Below are 13804 nucleotides of genomic sequence, written 5' to 3'. Positions count from 1 at the left end.
GTCAGTTCCTTTTTATAGCTCCAACCTATCCTGTGATGTGAAATGGCAAACTACTTGCTCCAGAGAAGAACCTGATTTTGAGAAGACACTGTAAAGTTGTGATAGAGACTCATGGAAAATGCTTTTTTCATAATTCAATGGGATTCTTTGCTTTTTTTTTTTGAAGATGTTGGGGGTAGGAGTTTATTAATTTATTTATTTCTTTTTGCTGTGTTGGGTCTTCGTTTCTGTGCGAGGGCTTTCTCCGGTTGTGGCGAGCGAGGGCCACTCTTCATCGCGGTGCGCGGGCCTCTCACTATCGCGGCCTCTCTTGTTATGGAGCACAGGCTCCAGACGCGCAGGCTCAGTAGTTGTGGCTCACAGACCTAGTTGCTCCGCGGCATGTGGGATCCTCCCAGACCAGGGCTCGAACCGGTGTCCCCTGCATTCTCAACCACTGCACCACCAGGGAAGCCCTGCTAGTTTTTTTAAAAAGCAATAAACTCTTTAATCATCTCAACTGGTGAATTTAATAATAAATTTAATCCATTGCCAACTCTGGCATATGTTAGGTTTTTAGTCGTATGTGTACCTAGCGCCTTAAAGATACATTTAGACAGAACTTGTGTAAAACATGGAAACTAGGGTTTTGCGTCAGGGAGCCTGCTGTCCACCCCACAAGAGTATTTCTCCTGGCTGATGTTGGGGGATGTGCAGCACCTCTGACCTGCCACATCCAAGTTGAACACAGGCATGTGGAGAGCCAGGGGGCAGTTTCTTTGGTCAGATCAGGGGGTCTCAGGTCCCCAAGACCAAGGCAAGGTTAGGAGGGCTTTTAAAACATCTAACAGGGCTTCCCTGGTGGCGCAGTGGTTAAAAATCCGCCTGCCAGTGCAGGGAACACATGTTCGAACCCTGGTTCGGGAAGTTCCCACATGCCGCGGAGCAACTAAGCCCATGTGCCACAACTACTGAGACTGCGCTCTAGAGCCCACGAGCCACAACTACTGAGCTCACATGCCTAGAGCCCGTGCTCTGCAACAAGAGAAGCTGCCGCAATGAGAAGCCCTCACAACGCAACAAAGAGTGGCCCCCGCTCGCTGCAACTAGAGAGAGCACGCGCGCAACAAGGAAGACCCAACGCAGCCAAAAATAAATAAATAAAATAAATAAGTAAATTTAAAACATCTGACATTTATTCTGATATTATCTATCTACATATGCCTCCCCCCACCAGATCCTTGAGAGTAGATCCTTCCTTCCTTCCTTCCTTCCTTCCTTCCTTCCTTCCTTCCTTCCTTCCTTCCTTCCTTCCTTCCTTCTTCCCTCCCTACTTCCCTCCCTCCCTCCCTCACTTCCTTCCTCCCTTCCTTCATTTCCTTTTACGTCTAACTTCTAGCTCTGTCCCAGGCATTCAGTAGCTGCTCAAAATCCATTGAGCTGGGGAACTGAGGTTGACTTCCTGGGAGGCCCAGATTGTCCCAGCAGGTCTGCACATCCCCCCCCCCTTTCCCCCTCACTGATGTTGTAAGGAAGGGGCTGTCACCTACCTAAAGAAACTTAACTCCAGGCCATCCTGTGTCCCTCCCTGAACCCTCCCCCCATCCACACCCGCAGCCTCTCTGATCACAAGGAGAAGGCTGAGCTACTGGAGGAAGGACCCCTGGTTCTATGCAGCCCACCTCCCTGGTTCTGTGCCCCTACGCGCCTCTCTGAATGCATGAGAGACAATGGGGTCTAAAATTCTCCCCCCTTATCTTCTGAAATAGGGTTCAATGGGCACGATGAGAAGCCCCATAACCTAACTACCCCAGACAGGGCTGGCTTCAGGGCTTCAAAAGACCCCACGCTTGGATCAGTGCTCTGCTCTCACTCTCTTGAAACTCTTCATAATTCTTGAACAGGGGGCTCTGCATTTTCATTGGGCCCTGGGCCTTGCAAATTAGGTAGCAGTCCTGTCTCTCAGGCACAGGGCATTAACAATGAGAAAATGGAAGGGCGAAATCAAAGTGTGCTTATCAAATAATGTCTTTGGGGGAAAAACAAAAAGGTCCCAAGTTAACTTTCATCATTGGCCAGCTTGTAAACAGGAAGTATCTGTAAATTGAAACTTGGGGGAAATGAGTCTTTTCTTGGAAGAAAGGTGGTGAGCCCAGAGGACACATTCTTTGCTGCCTGTGACCCTTTGTGGGTCTGACACAGAGGTCTGTTGGCAGGAAGCATGAAGAAATTTAAGTTGTGATGGTTGAGTGGTGGGGTAAAGGGAAAAACCATTTTGCCTTAATTTTTTTTAAATTTACCCTTAATTTAGTGGTAAACAGACATTTCAATGGAAGAATCACAGGCTTCAAGGAGGTAAGGAATGAAAGTTATACAACGTACTGTGGCACTAAACTGAGCCTATAGTTTCTTCCTGTCATATTTTATCCTTTCAGCTCCAATAAGAAAAAGAAAAGATGGTTACAGAGATGAGGGTCCAGGAAAACTTGGTTAGTTATATCTTTAGCCATTATCAAAGGAGTCTTGAAGTGTTACAGGGAAAGACTACTTGAAATTTCTGAATGGATTTTGTTAAGACATTGTGGTGTCCTTGTGTTTTTTTTCCCCAGGTTAAATCTCTAAACTATGGGGGAAAAAACACAACCTTTAATTTCAAATAAAGGGAGATGGGAGTCAAATTATTGGGCGTCCAGAGTAGGAATTCTTTCCAGTCGGCTCATTCCTTGGATCTGTCCCCAGGGAGTGCCTTCCATCAAAGTTGCCATAGAATTTTTCATCCCCTTCAACAATGAATTTTGCAGTAGGCGCTTATCTTTTAAAAAAAATTTTGTAAAATAAACTTTTTACTTTAAAATGGTTTTAGGGACTTCCCTGGCGGTCCAGTGGTTAAGACTTCATGCTTCCACTGCAGGGGGCATAGGTTTGATCCCTGGTTGGGGAACTAAGATGTCACATGCCACGTGGCACAGCCAAAAATCAATAAATAAAAGGATTTTTTTTTTAATGAACTTAAAAAAAATAAAACTAAATGGTTCTGGACTTACAAAAAAGTTGCAGAGGTAGTACAGAGAGTTCCCGTATACTCTGCACCCAGTTCCCCTACCGTCAACATCTTCTGTAACCATGGTACTTTTGCCATGACTGAGAAACCAAGTCTTTCCCCCCACATTTTGTATGATTTTATTTATATGAATTGTCCAGAATAGGCAAACCTTAGAAAGCAGATTAATGGTTGCTGGGGACCGAGGGCAGGAGGGAATGGGCACTGAATGCTTAATGGGTAGGGAATTTCTTTGGGGGCAATGAAAATGTTCAGAAACTAGAGAGTGGTGATGGTTGCACTTATCTTGTGAATGTACTGGAAGTTACTGGCTTGTGTGTTTTAACGTGGTTAACTGAATATTCTGTGAATTTTATCTCAATTTTAAAAGAATGTCCAGACAGCAGCCTAGAAATTTTAATTTCATAATTCTGGGACGAGGCTTTCTTGAAAGCTTCCCAGATGATTCTAAGGTGTAGCTGGGATTGACTGAAAACCACTGACCGGCTGGGAATTCAAGTAACAGTAACTGAGGATGGGTAGTATTGAGCACTCCAGGTGTGGTTCACAGGAAGGGGGTGGAGCTTTAGAAGATGAAGGGCCAGCTCTAAACTCTGCCACTTTGCAGCTCAGCATCTGTGTCCCGCAGTGATGACTCCACCTGGGAGCTTATCAGAAATGTAGACTCTCCAGGCCCGCCCCAGATCCCCTGAATCATAACCTGCCTTTTAACAAGATCCCCATGGCTAAGAAACCAACTTTGGTACATTGCTATCAGCTAAACTTCAGGCTTTATTCTTTTTTTTTTTTTTTTTTTTTGAATTATGAGCTGGTACCCAGCTTTCTTTTTCTTATTTATTTATTTATTTATTTGGCTGCATCGGGTCTTAGTTGCGGCACGCAGGATCTCCACTGGGGCGTGTGGGATCTTTCGTTGCATCACGAGGGCTCTTCATTGCGGGGCGAGGTCTTCTCTCTAGTTGTGGTGTGTGGGCTAGAGAGCACAGGCTTAGTTGCCCCGTGGCATGTGGGATCTTATTTCCCCGACCCGGTATCGAACCCGCATCCCCTGCATTGGAAGGCGGATTCTTAACCACTGGACCACCAGGGAAGTCCCTTCATGCTTTATTCTGATTTCATTAGCTTTTCCACTGATATCCTGTCACTGGTCCAGGATACCACATTGCATTTCGTCGTCATGTCTCTTTTGTTTCTTCTGGTCTATGACAGGTTATCAGACTTTTCTAGTTTGTTAATGACCTTGACAGTTCTGAGGCGTACCGCTCAGGTATTTTGTTGAATGTCCCTCAATTTGGGTCTATCTGATAATTTTCTTATGGTTATATGGGGTTACGGGTAAGACCACCATGGAAGTGAAGTACCCTTCTCACCACATCACATCAGAAGTACAAGCTATCAACACGACTTATCGCTGAAGATATTGACCTTGATCACCAAGCCAAGGTAGTGCTCGCCAGATTCCTCCACCGTGAAGTTACACCCCCTCCCCCTTCTACCTTTTGGAAGCAAATCAGAAGCAAGTCACTCAGCACAGCCCACACTCCAGGTGGGGAGAGGCTGGGAGGGGAACTTAGCTCCACCCCCTGGCAGAAATTTCTATGTAAATTATTTGGAATTCTACAAAGATTTGCCTCTTCTCTCCTCATTTATTTATATCAGTATGGACTCATGCATATTTATTTTATACTTTGGGTTATAATCCAATACTACATTGTTTATTTTATTGCACAAATTATTCCAGCTTTAGCCATTGGGAGCTCTCAGGTTGGGTCTTGTGTCCCTTTGACATGCCCCATCGTTTTGTTTTGTTTTGTTTCCTTTCATTTCGTTTTACTTCCTTACTTTCCAGCACTGCAAGATGCTTCAGCCTTATCTTGTATTTCCCTGCTCCAGCCTTAGATCAGCCTTTTTTCCAAGGAGCTCTTGTTCCTTTGACTGGACAATGGTATTAGAAACCAGGCTCTGTGTGCTGGGTTCACCTACCATTTTGTCCCTACCCTGGACCTCAACCTTAACTCTCAGTAACTCCTCTGCTTAAGAGTCTCTGTAGTTCTGATTATCGGCAGAACGAAGTCCAGACCCACTTACCTGGCATCAAGGCTCTCTTACAATTAGCTCCCAATCCAGCTTCCTTGGGGCTTATCTTAACTTCCCACAGGTCTCTTATACCTCACCCAGATACTCACAAGGTCCTCAAATCCTCTTACCCTCTGGCATCTTCCCAACTCTGTTTATTCAGTTCCTGCCACTTGGCCCATCTTTTCTCTACAATCTCACAGTGTCAAAATCCACCCCCATTCAACACTTAGGATAATTTCAGCTCTTCCACTAGCCCTCTGAGTCTTCCCAACAGGAAATGATGACTTCTTCCTTTGAAATCGCAGAGATACCAGGTTTACATGCAAAAGCATGAGCAATCTACTAAATATTTTGAGATTCCTAGTTTCACTTAATTCTCCTACAACCTATTTTGCAGGTAAGGAAATTAACCACCCCCTCCCCGCAAAAAAAGAAATTAAAGCCTAGGATGATAAAGTGACTTTTCCAAAGTTACACAGCTAGTAAGAGGCCAAAGCCAAGGTTAGAAACCAAGTCTTCTGATTCCAAATCCAATCCTCTTACTGTCTGTCCATTTTACCTTGTATTATGTTTATCTGGACATCTGTGATCCCTCTTACTTGATCATAACCTCCATAAGGATTGGGGGAATATCCCACTTCTTTCTTTCTTTTTTTGGCCTCACTGCACTGCTTGCAGGATCTTAGTTCCCTGACCAGGGATTGAATCCAGGCCACAGCAGTGAAAGCACAGAGTCCTACCCACTAGGCCACCAGGAAATTCCCAGTCCCATATATTTTTATATGACTCCCAACACCGAAAAACATGTTTGGATATGGTAGGGACCTCATAATTGTTGACGAATAAATCAATAAACAAAATCTCTTTGAAAACAAAAAGGACATATCGATTTACTTTCCATGAGGAATATTATAACCTGCTCTCTCTCTCTCACCTCATTATTACTGTCACCAGCATTACATTGTCTGGTTTTTGTTTTGCTTTTATCTTTGCCAACCTTACAGGCACCAAAAACAGGATCACACTGTTGTCTTAATTTGTGTCTCTTGATTACCAGTGATTTTGAAAATATTTTCATGTATTTATAGGTACTGGATAATCCATCTACATCATTTCCATGTCTATTTTACCATAAAGGCAATGGTGATTTTCATCATTATTTAAAAGAGTTCTTCATATATTGAGAACATTGACCCTTTGTCATTCTTTTGCAAATATTTTCTTCTTCATAGTTCAACACCTCTTAATTGTATTTATCTTTTTAGTTGTGCTATGCTCTAAATTTATGGGAAGAATGTTGATCACAGTATAATTATGAGAGAAAAAACTGGAAACAGTATGAACATCCAATAATATGTAGTAACTAAACGAAACGCAGTGCATCCATTTGACAAGGATATTATTCATTGATTTTTTAAAAAATCATGTTCCTTAGGGACTTCCCTGGTGGCCCAGTGGTTAAGAATCCACCTGCCAATGCAGGGGACTCGGGTTTGAGCCTTGGTCTGGGAAGATCCCGCATGCCGTGGAGCAACTAAGCCTGTGTGCCACAACTACTGAGCCCACGTGCCGCAACTACTGAAGTCCGCGCGCCTAGAGCTGGTGCTCCACAACAGAAGTCACCACAATGAGAAGCATGCGCACTGCAATGAAGAGTAGCCCCTGCTCGCTGCAACTAGAGAAAGCCAGCACTCAGCAACGAAGACACAATGCAGCCAAAAATAAGTAAATAAATAAAAAATCGTGTTCCATAATAAAAGTAAAATACTCATACACCTCACCAAATATTAGATGGAAAAGTATATCACCCTATATACAGTATGACCTCAATTTAAAATATATACTCAAGGGAGTTCCCTGGCAGTCCAGTGGTTAGGACTCGGTGCTTTCACTGCCAGCGCCTGGGTTCAATCCCTGGTCAGGGAACTAAGATCCCGTAAGCTGCGCAGCACAGCCAAAAATAAAATAAAATAAAATATATATTCAATTAGGGGGAGAAAAGCTGCAGGTAAATTCACAAAACTATTAGCAATGGTTATCTGGGGGTTATGGAATCATAGGCAATTTCTATGTAAAATATTTCTGTTTTCCAAATCTTCTATGATGAACATATATTTACAAATAAGGGGGGGAAATGTGTTACTGCTAAATGTCATCAAAAACTGTGTATTTGAGGGGCATGTCTGAGGGTGGCAGGGTTATTAGGAAGCGTCTATAACTCCCATTTGCCAAAGAGAGAGAACCGAGGTCCAGAGCAGCAGAACGTCTTTCCCAAGGTGACCCAGAAGTGTAAACTCTGCCTTTCCAGAGAGTTGCCTAGCAACCCAAGCCCGCCACAACCTCTCAATAAATATATTCTCGCACATCACACACAGGATGCATGTAGATAAGAAAGCAGGCAGTTTCTGTAGAGCTGCATAAGAGCGATCAAATAAAAGATGTGGACTAGACTGCAGATTCCCAGAATCCGTGGTGTCCTTATACCCCAAATGTCACCGCAACCCAGTATTTACCATAAGAAGCCAAACAATCGTGCCTCTTAGTTATCAAGGTATGCAAGAGTCACATTTCTCAGTGACCCCCTGGGGGAATTCATAACCTGCTAATCCTAGCCAGAGCATTCTTGGAAATGTCACCTGCCAAAGCCAACCGTTCTGAGAACAGAGTTGTGGGTCACAGTCGTCGGTGAGGGAGCTAGAGAAGTTATTTAGGGATGAGTGTTTCTGCGAGAACATTGGTGCCTTGCGAGCACCTCCACGGGAGCGTTGTTCTGTCTGCACTGAGCACAGGCTTGGCAGAATCTCGTACCACTCTCTTTCCAAGACCCTGGCCTTCTCCCCTTGTCCTGTGACTTTCTGGTTTTCCAAGGAGGAAGTCCCAAAGCAGGCTTCTGCGCCCTGGGAGCTGGAGCACCTTCTCACTCTCCCCTGCTCTGCTATGAGTCTTCAGGGAGGGGAGGGTGTCTGAGGCTTGCAGGCTGTGGTTCCCAGGATCAGTGCTAACCGGCTTCTGTCTGGGTTCAGCAATGGCTGATGAGAGCTTCCAGTGGGAGATGGGGAAGAAGATGAGCACCTCTCCCCACCTCCCTCTTGGCCAGTAAAGGAGGCGTCTCCTCCAGCTCCAGCTCCGGCAAGATGGACTCACTGCGATCCTAGCTTCTGCCAGATGACCCAGTCCTACACTCAAGTAATGCCACCTCCTTCTTTTGTCCCTCTGGGCTTCCTGCTCTAGCTAACCCCGTGGCTGCCTCACTGTCCCCTGTTGGGCTTCTCAGCCGTTCCTTCACCGACTTTAACCGATTCCTGGCACTGAAGTCCCTCTGTTGGAAACGCTCAGGGTGGGTCCGCTCCTCACTGGTTGGACGCTCACCCTGGCAGGACCAGCAGACACCATCTCCGTGGCCTTCTGTCCCATTTGCAGTTCAAAGGTCCAAAAGTGGGAAGAAATGGGTTTGGACTGAAAGAAACCATGTTTTGGGCAAGGAAGCCTTCCCGTGAAAATCCTCCTCGCGGCCGGCCACAGCTTCCGCAGGACTGGGGCACTGAAAACCAGCACAGCAGCGAGCACCTCCGTTGTGCTGCGTCACCTTACACGTGGAGTGGTTTCATAACCTGCCTGCAAGAACTGGGCGAGACGCGGCAGCTAAACATGTTCCTTACGTCCTGTCTTTTCATCCAAGATGTCTAGGAAACCCTGGCACAGTCAGTCCTGTGGCTGGTTCTAGGGAGACTTCTCCCCGAATTCAGTTCCTCGGGCAGCCACCCTTGAGGAATCCCCCCCTTGGGGAATCACCTTCCCAAGTGATGGGTCAGAGGGTGTTCGGCAAGGGTTCGGGGTGACCTCGTGGAAGAGGAAGGAAGGCCGAGGGTCAGGGAACCCTTCCCCATGGCAGGAACCCTCCAGAGCTTCCGGAGAAGGGAGCTGGGCCCCCAAGGCCTCTGGCCTTTGCAGACCTAAAAGCCAGACCTGAGGAAAGCAGGCGGCCCCTCGGCCACACTGGCTCTGGCCGGTGCTCCGGGGAGACAGGAGGAGGCCTCCTCTGTGGCGGCGGATCCCCTGGCCTGGGAGGAACAGAGAGTGGAGGATCAAATGAGTTCACCTCCTCCAAAGTGCTCTGCTGACTGAAGATGTTTGAAGCCAAGGCCCAGAGGGCACATTTGTCAAGCTCTCAAAAAATAGAAACGAGGATCAAAGCAGAAGCACTTTCCAAATATAAACATTTGTCACCTACATTCACTTTTGATGTGCCCCATTTTGAATGTGTTTCTCCTTTATGAGAAGGACAGCTTAAACTTTCCGTACACACACTTGGGTCCTTCAAACGGAGCCCAGGGATAATTCGGGGTGGGTGGGGGGAGGTGAGAAAGGAAGTTCCAGCCAGGCAAAATAAAAGACGGGAGGAGAGAGAGCCCACCAGAGGAGCGAAACCGGAAGGAGAAAAGGAAACGAGCATTTACGGAGCCCCTGGCCCTTTGTACATTACCTCATATTTTCCTGCAGATTAACTCTGGAAAGAGGACATCATTATTCCCCTTCTATAAAGAGCGTAAGTCATGAATCCAAGCTCTTAAGCATAGACTCAGAATCGCTTCCTGGCTGTGTCTGACTCCGCAGTCCTTGCTGCCACCTGTAATAAGTGGCCTCAGCTAAAGAAAGAGACGTGACCTCAGGTCGGCACAATGCCCGTCGGACATCCAGGGCCCACTCGTATCTATGCATCTGGAAGCGACCATGTTTTAGAGCCGGGAAGCAGCTCCACAGTTCTCTAATCCAGCTCTCACCCAAGACCCACTGCCCAATTCCAGAAGCACAGCATATCGGTTTTACTTTTTTTTTTTTCTCGGTACACGGGCCTCTCACTGTTGTGGCCTCTCCCATTGCGGAGCACAGGCTCCGGACGCGCAGGCTCAGCGGCCATGGCTCACGGGCCCAGCCGCTCCGCGGCATGTGGGATCTTCCCGGACCGGGGCACGAACCCGCGTCGCCTGCGTCGGCAGGCGGACTCGCAACCATTGCGCCACCAGGGAAGCCCCGGTTTTACTTTTGAAAACACCCAACTCTGTCATGTTTCTACAGAAGACCTACGTCTATAAAATGAGCGTGTGCCTGCCACTTACTGACGGCGTGCCATTTCCCTCTTCTAGAACGCCCACTCCTCGTCAGTCTAAACCTTACTTACTCTCCAAGGCCCAGCTCAGGGATCAACTCCCGCCGCAAAGCCTTTCAGGCCATTTCCACACCCATGGACTACCCACTCTCATTTCGAATTCTACTGTCTTATATTTGTTCTCTAATGATTTTCATGGATTAGCCCCTATCCTTTCACAGGATTGTAAGTGCCTTACAGCAAGTGCAGCAAAGGGAACACAGTTGAGCAAGGCATATGGGCTATTCTCTTCCCAGAACCAGGCTATGCAGTTGCAGCCATTGGAGTTGTCAGTAAAGGGACAGAACAATCAAGAGGGTGACTGGTGAGGGGTCTGGCCCTCCCAAGAGTTCAGAGGAGTCTCTGCCAGTGACCGGCTTCTCCAACTGGCCTAGGAAAGGAAAAAGAGAAACTAGTGTTCTCTGTCATAAATCACGGACCTCGAAATCCTCACTTTCCAAAAGCAAAAGAGACGAGGAATTGGGATCTGGAAGGAGGAAGACGGGACAGTAGTTGGGAGGGAGGTTCTTCCAACCTGCCTTTCCGACCGGGCACCAGTTCTGGTTTCCACCTTTCCCAAATGAAAAACCTTCCCCTCTTTGCTTCTCCTGAACTGGGAATCAGCCTGCAGACTCATTTAAAAGCCAACCCAGAGGGATTTCCACTCCCAGAGTTGATCTATTCCTCTAGACGAAACTGTGAGATATATAATTATAGCAAGAGATCAGGTTCAGTTTAGGAAATTTGGTAATTGTTGAGCATGGTAAATCATCTTTCAAGCAAACACACTTACAGTCTCAGAGATAAAGTTCATTCCCCTGTGATGAGGTCGTTGGATGGAATGCTACTAGGTCCCGGGCAGGGTTTCAAAGCCGTTAAGTTACCCTAGGTGAGATAGAGCTGCTGGGATTTATGGGAATGTTGGCACCCAGGGGACACGTTGGATAATCTTTAACAGAGGAAGTCTGTCTGGTGCCTGCTCTTTGTTCCAACTCCACTTTCATATTTGAGAACCCTTGTGATACACTTGCTATTCACGGCGCGTTTTGGACCGTCACAAGCATGGTCTGGCGTTGGATGCTGAGCAAATAAACCTCCCTCCCACCAGCCCGAGTCTCCCTGCCTGAAAGCCTGAGGGCAAGGGTGGAATTTGCTCTCCACCCAGTACCATTTGGCAGGGGCAGGGGGGTGCATTTTCTAAAACATATTTTACATCCGATGCTTATTTTCTTAAGTAAAACGTTATACATTTGGGGCTCCGAACACATTTTGTGGGTTAGGTTGCTGGTGTCACACAATATCTCTTGTAAAGAGTAGTTTCTCCAGGAGAACGTACACTTTCGTCCAGACAATTGCTTGAAGATTTATAATAGAGAAGGACACAGGAGACAAGTCAGTGTCTTCATAACCAAGAAAAGACTTTGGAAAAGAGCATCTGAGACACCGGGCGATTTGATTGGAAACTTGGAGTCTTTCTCTCCCCTGCAGGGAGAAATTCTTTGAGATACACAGAGTGTACACACAAACGGGTGGTTAAACCAAGAATGACTAGACCAGCCATTGCTTTTCACCTACACATCACCTAACGCCAGCTGGACATTACCAACGGCAACAACGATATCCAAGATGACTCTGAGGTCATTGACTTTCTCCCAATGCCTTTCTGGCAAAGAGGAGTGTCTAGTCCCCACCGCGAGGCCACTGGTGAAAGCATCTGGATTGAGTGACTCCATTCTGTTTGTCATATTAGTTGACTGGAAACTGCATTTCCAGCGCTACTTGGCACGCCAGGAGGATGGGCTCAATACTGCTTACTAATAAGTGATCGAAATGAAAGCTATAGTTTGGCTTGGTTTTATTTTTCACAGACTCGAATGGCCAGTTAGCATCTCTTCTTGCAACAGATATCTCTTAAATCCTCACCCCAGGTTAAACATGGGGATGCCGAGATAAATGAGGCATGGTGACTGTCATCCCAGGCTCCATGGGGACAGGCAGATTGGGAAGCAGCTATGGAAGAATTGCTATAGGAAGTCCAGGCAAGGAGTCAGGAGGATGGCTGGGCCCCGCTCCCTGGAGGGAAAACATGGCCAAACTCACCACTGTGCTCCTGGGCTGAAGGGGGCTCACCCTTCTCACAAAAGATCCTCCCCGCCCCGCAATGCTGACCCCTGACAGACAGGGTTAACAGAGGCTGAGGTTGGGAGCTGGGGCCAGTGGACAGAGCCAAGTGCTGTCAGCAGCCCCAGAGCCAAGTGGAGCAGAAGTCTGCGTGTCACGCTGAGCGTGTGAGCCCACAGCCTCCTGCCCTGAGCCCCCGGGGAAACAGCAGCCTCAGCACTGCCCCCACGAGGCTCACCAAACGCTTTCCTATGGGGTGAGACTTTGGGTGATGAGGGAGCAGCGACAAAACCTAAAAATACGACACCTCTGAAGGATCAACCAGAGTGAGACTCGGCACAGCCCCAATTCACTACATATTAAACTAGACGCCTGGGGGAAATAACACCTCCCCCCAACAACGAGCTTTCCATCCGCAAGTGACTTTGCTACCAAAGACAACACAGACAGCAGAGGTCCTTATGAGGTAACTGAAGGATTTCTTTCCTAAGGGGATTTTCATTAGAGTACCAGGTTGCTGGAAAAATAAGTGCATTCCTTATGTCTCCTGACGCAGGTGAGTTCTGAAATGTCATGAGATGAGGTTTTGCACTCAGTGCCTTATGTGTAAGATGAAGGATTCGACTGCGTGATCTCTGAGGTCTCACATTTAATCTATTACCTTCTCTGCCCAAACGAAGCGTTTCCCCAAACCCTCTATCAGCAAAGCCCAACACTGGCTTTTCATTCAACGGCTATTTGTCTTCATCACGAAAGGCCTTTCTCAAAGACAAAGAAAACTTACAGGAAAGAAAAAAGGAAGGAAAAAGAGAAAAAGACGCAATAATCTCACCCAGATATTTATCCATCACGGTGCTTTATGTAGAGAGTGATTTTCCTGTTATATTTAGATTACAATCAAACTGTAAAAGAACTCTTATCTCCTTGTGCCTGCTTTTTACTTTAAACTCTGAGACCTTTGTCCCCCAACATTAGAGAAGCTGTAAATACTACAAGAGAATGTTTACATTTTAAAAATCCATTTTCCTTGATTATTTGTAGAAGGAAGAAAAAAATCTTTGTACTAACACACCAATTCATCTTGACTTTGTAAAAACTGTTTCCCACAGAAATTACGTTTTGCATAAAGTCACATGAAGGCCACCCTTCCATACAGCAACCTTCATTTCTCCCAGCTTTTGTCATAGTTTTGCTATGTGTCTGTCTCGTTCCTTCTCTTGTCCTTGAGAAGTCCCTGAGAGCTGAAAGCACTCTCCAGGCTGGGAAGGAGAAAGGCAGAACCTGACCTTGTAAACTTGGGACAGACCTTGTAAGGGATGCAGGGCTTGGGTTTGTTACGTTCTAAATCTGCAGTCAGTAGCGTGGGGTTTACTTCTACTCTTTTAGGAAAATGGGTTTGGGAGTTCTTCATAAGAATT

Source organism: Grampus griseus (assembly GCF_964374135.1).
Source record: "Grampus griseus genome assembly, chromosome: 12".
NCBI classification, from domain to species: Eukaryota; Metazoa; Chordata; class Mammalia; order Artiodactyla; family Delphinidae; genus Grampus; species Grampus griseus.
This window is presented reverse-complemented; position numbering follows the sequence as displayed.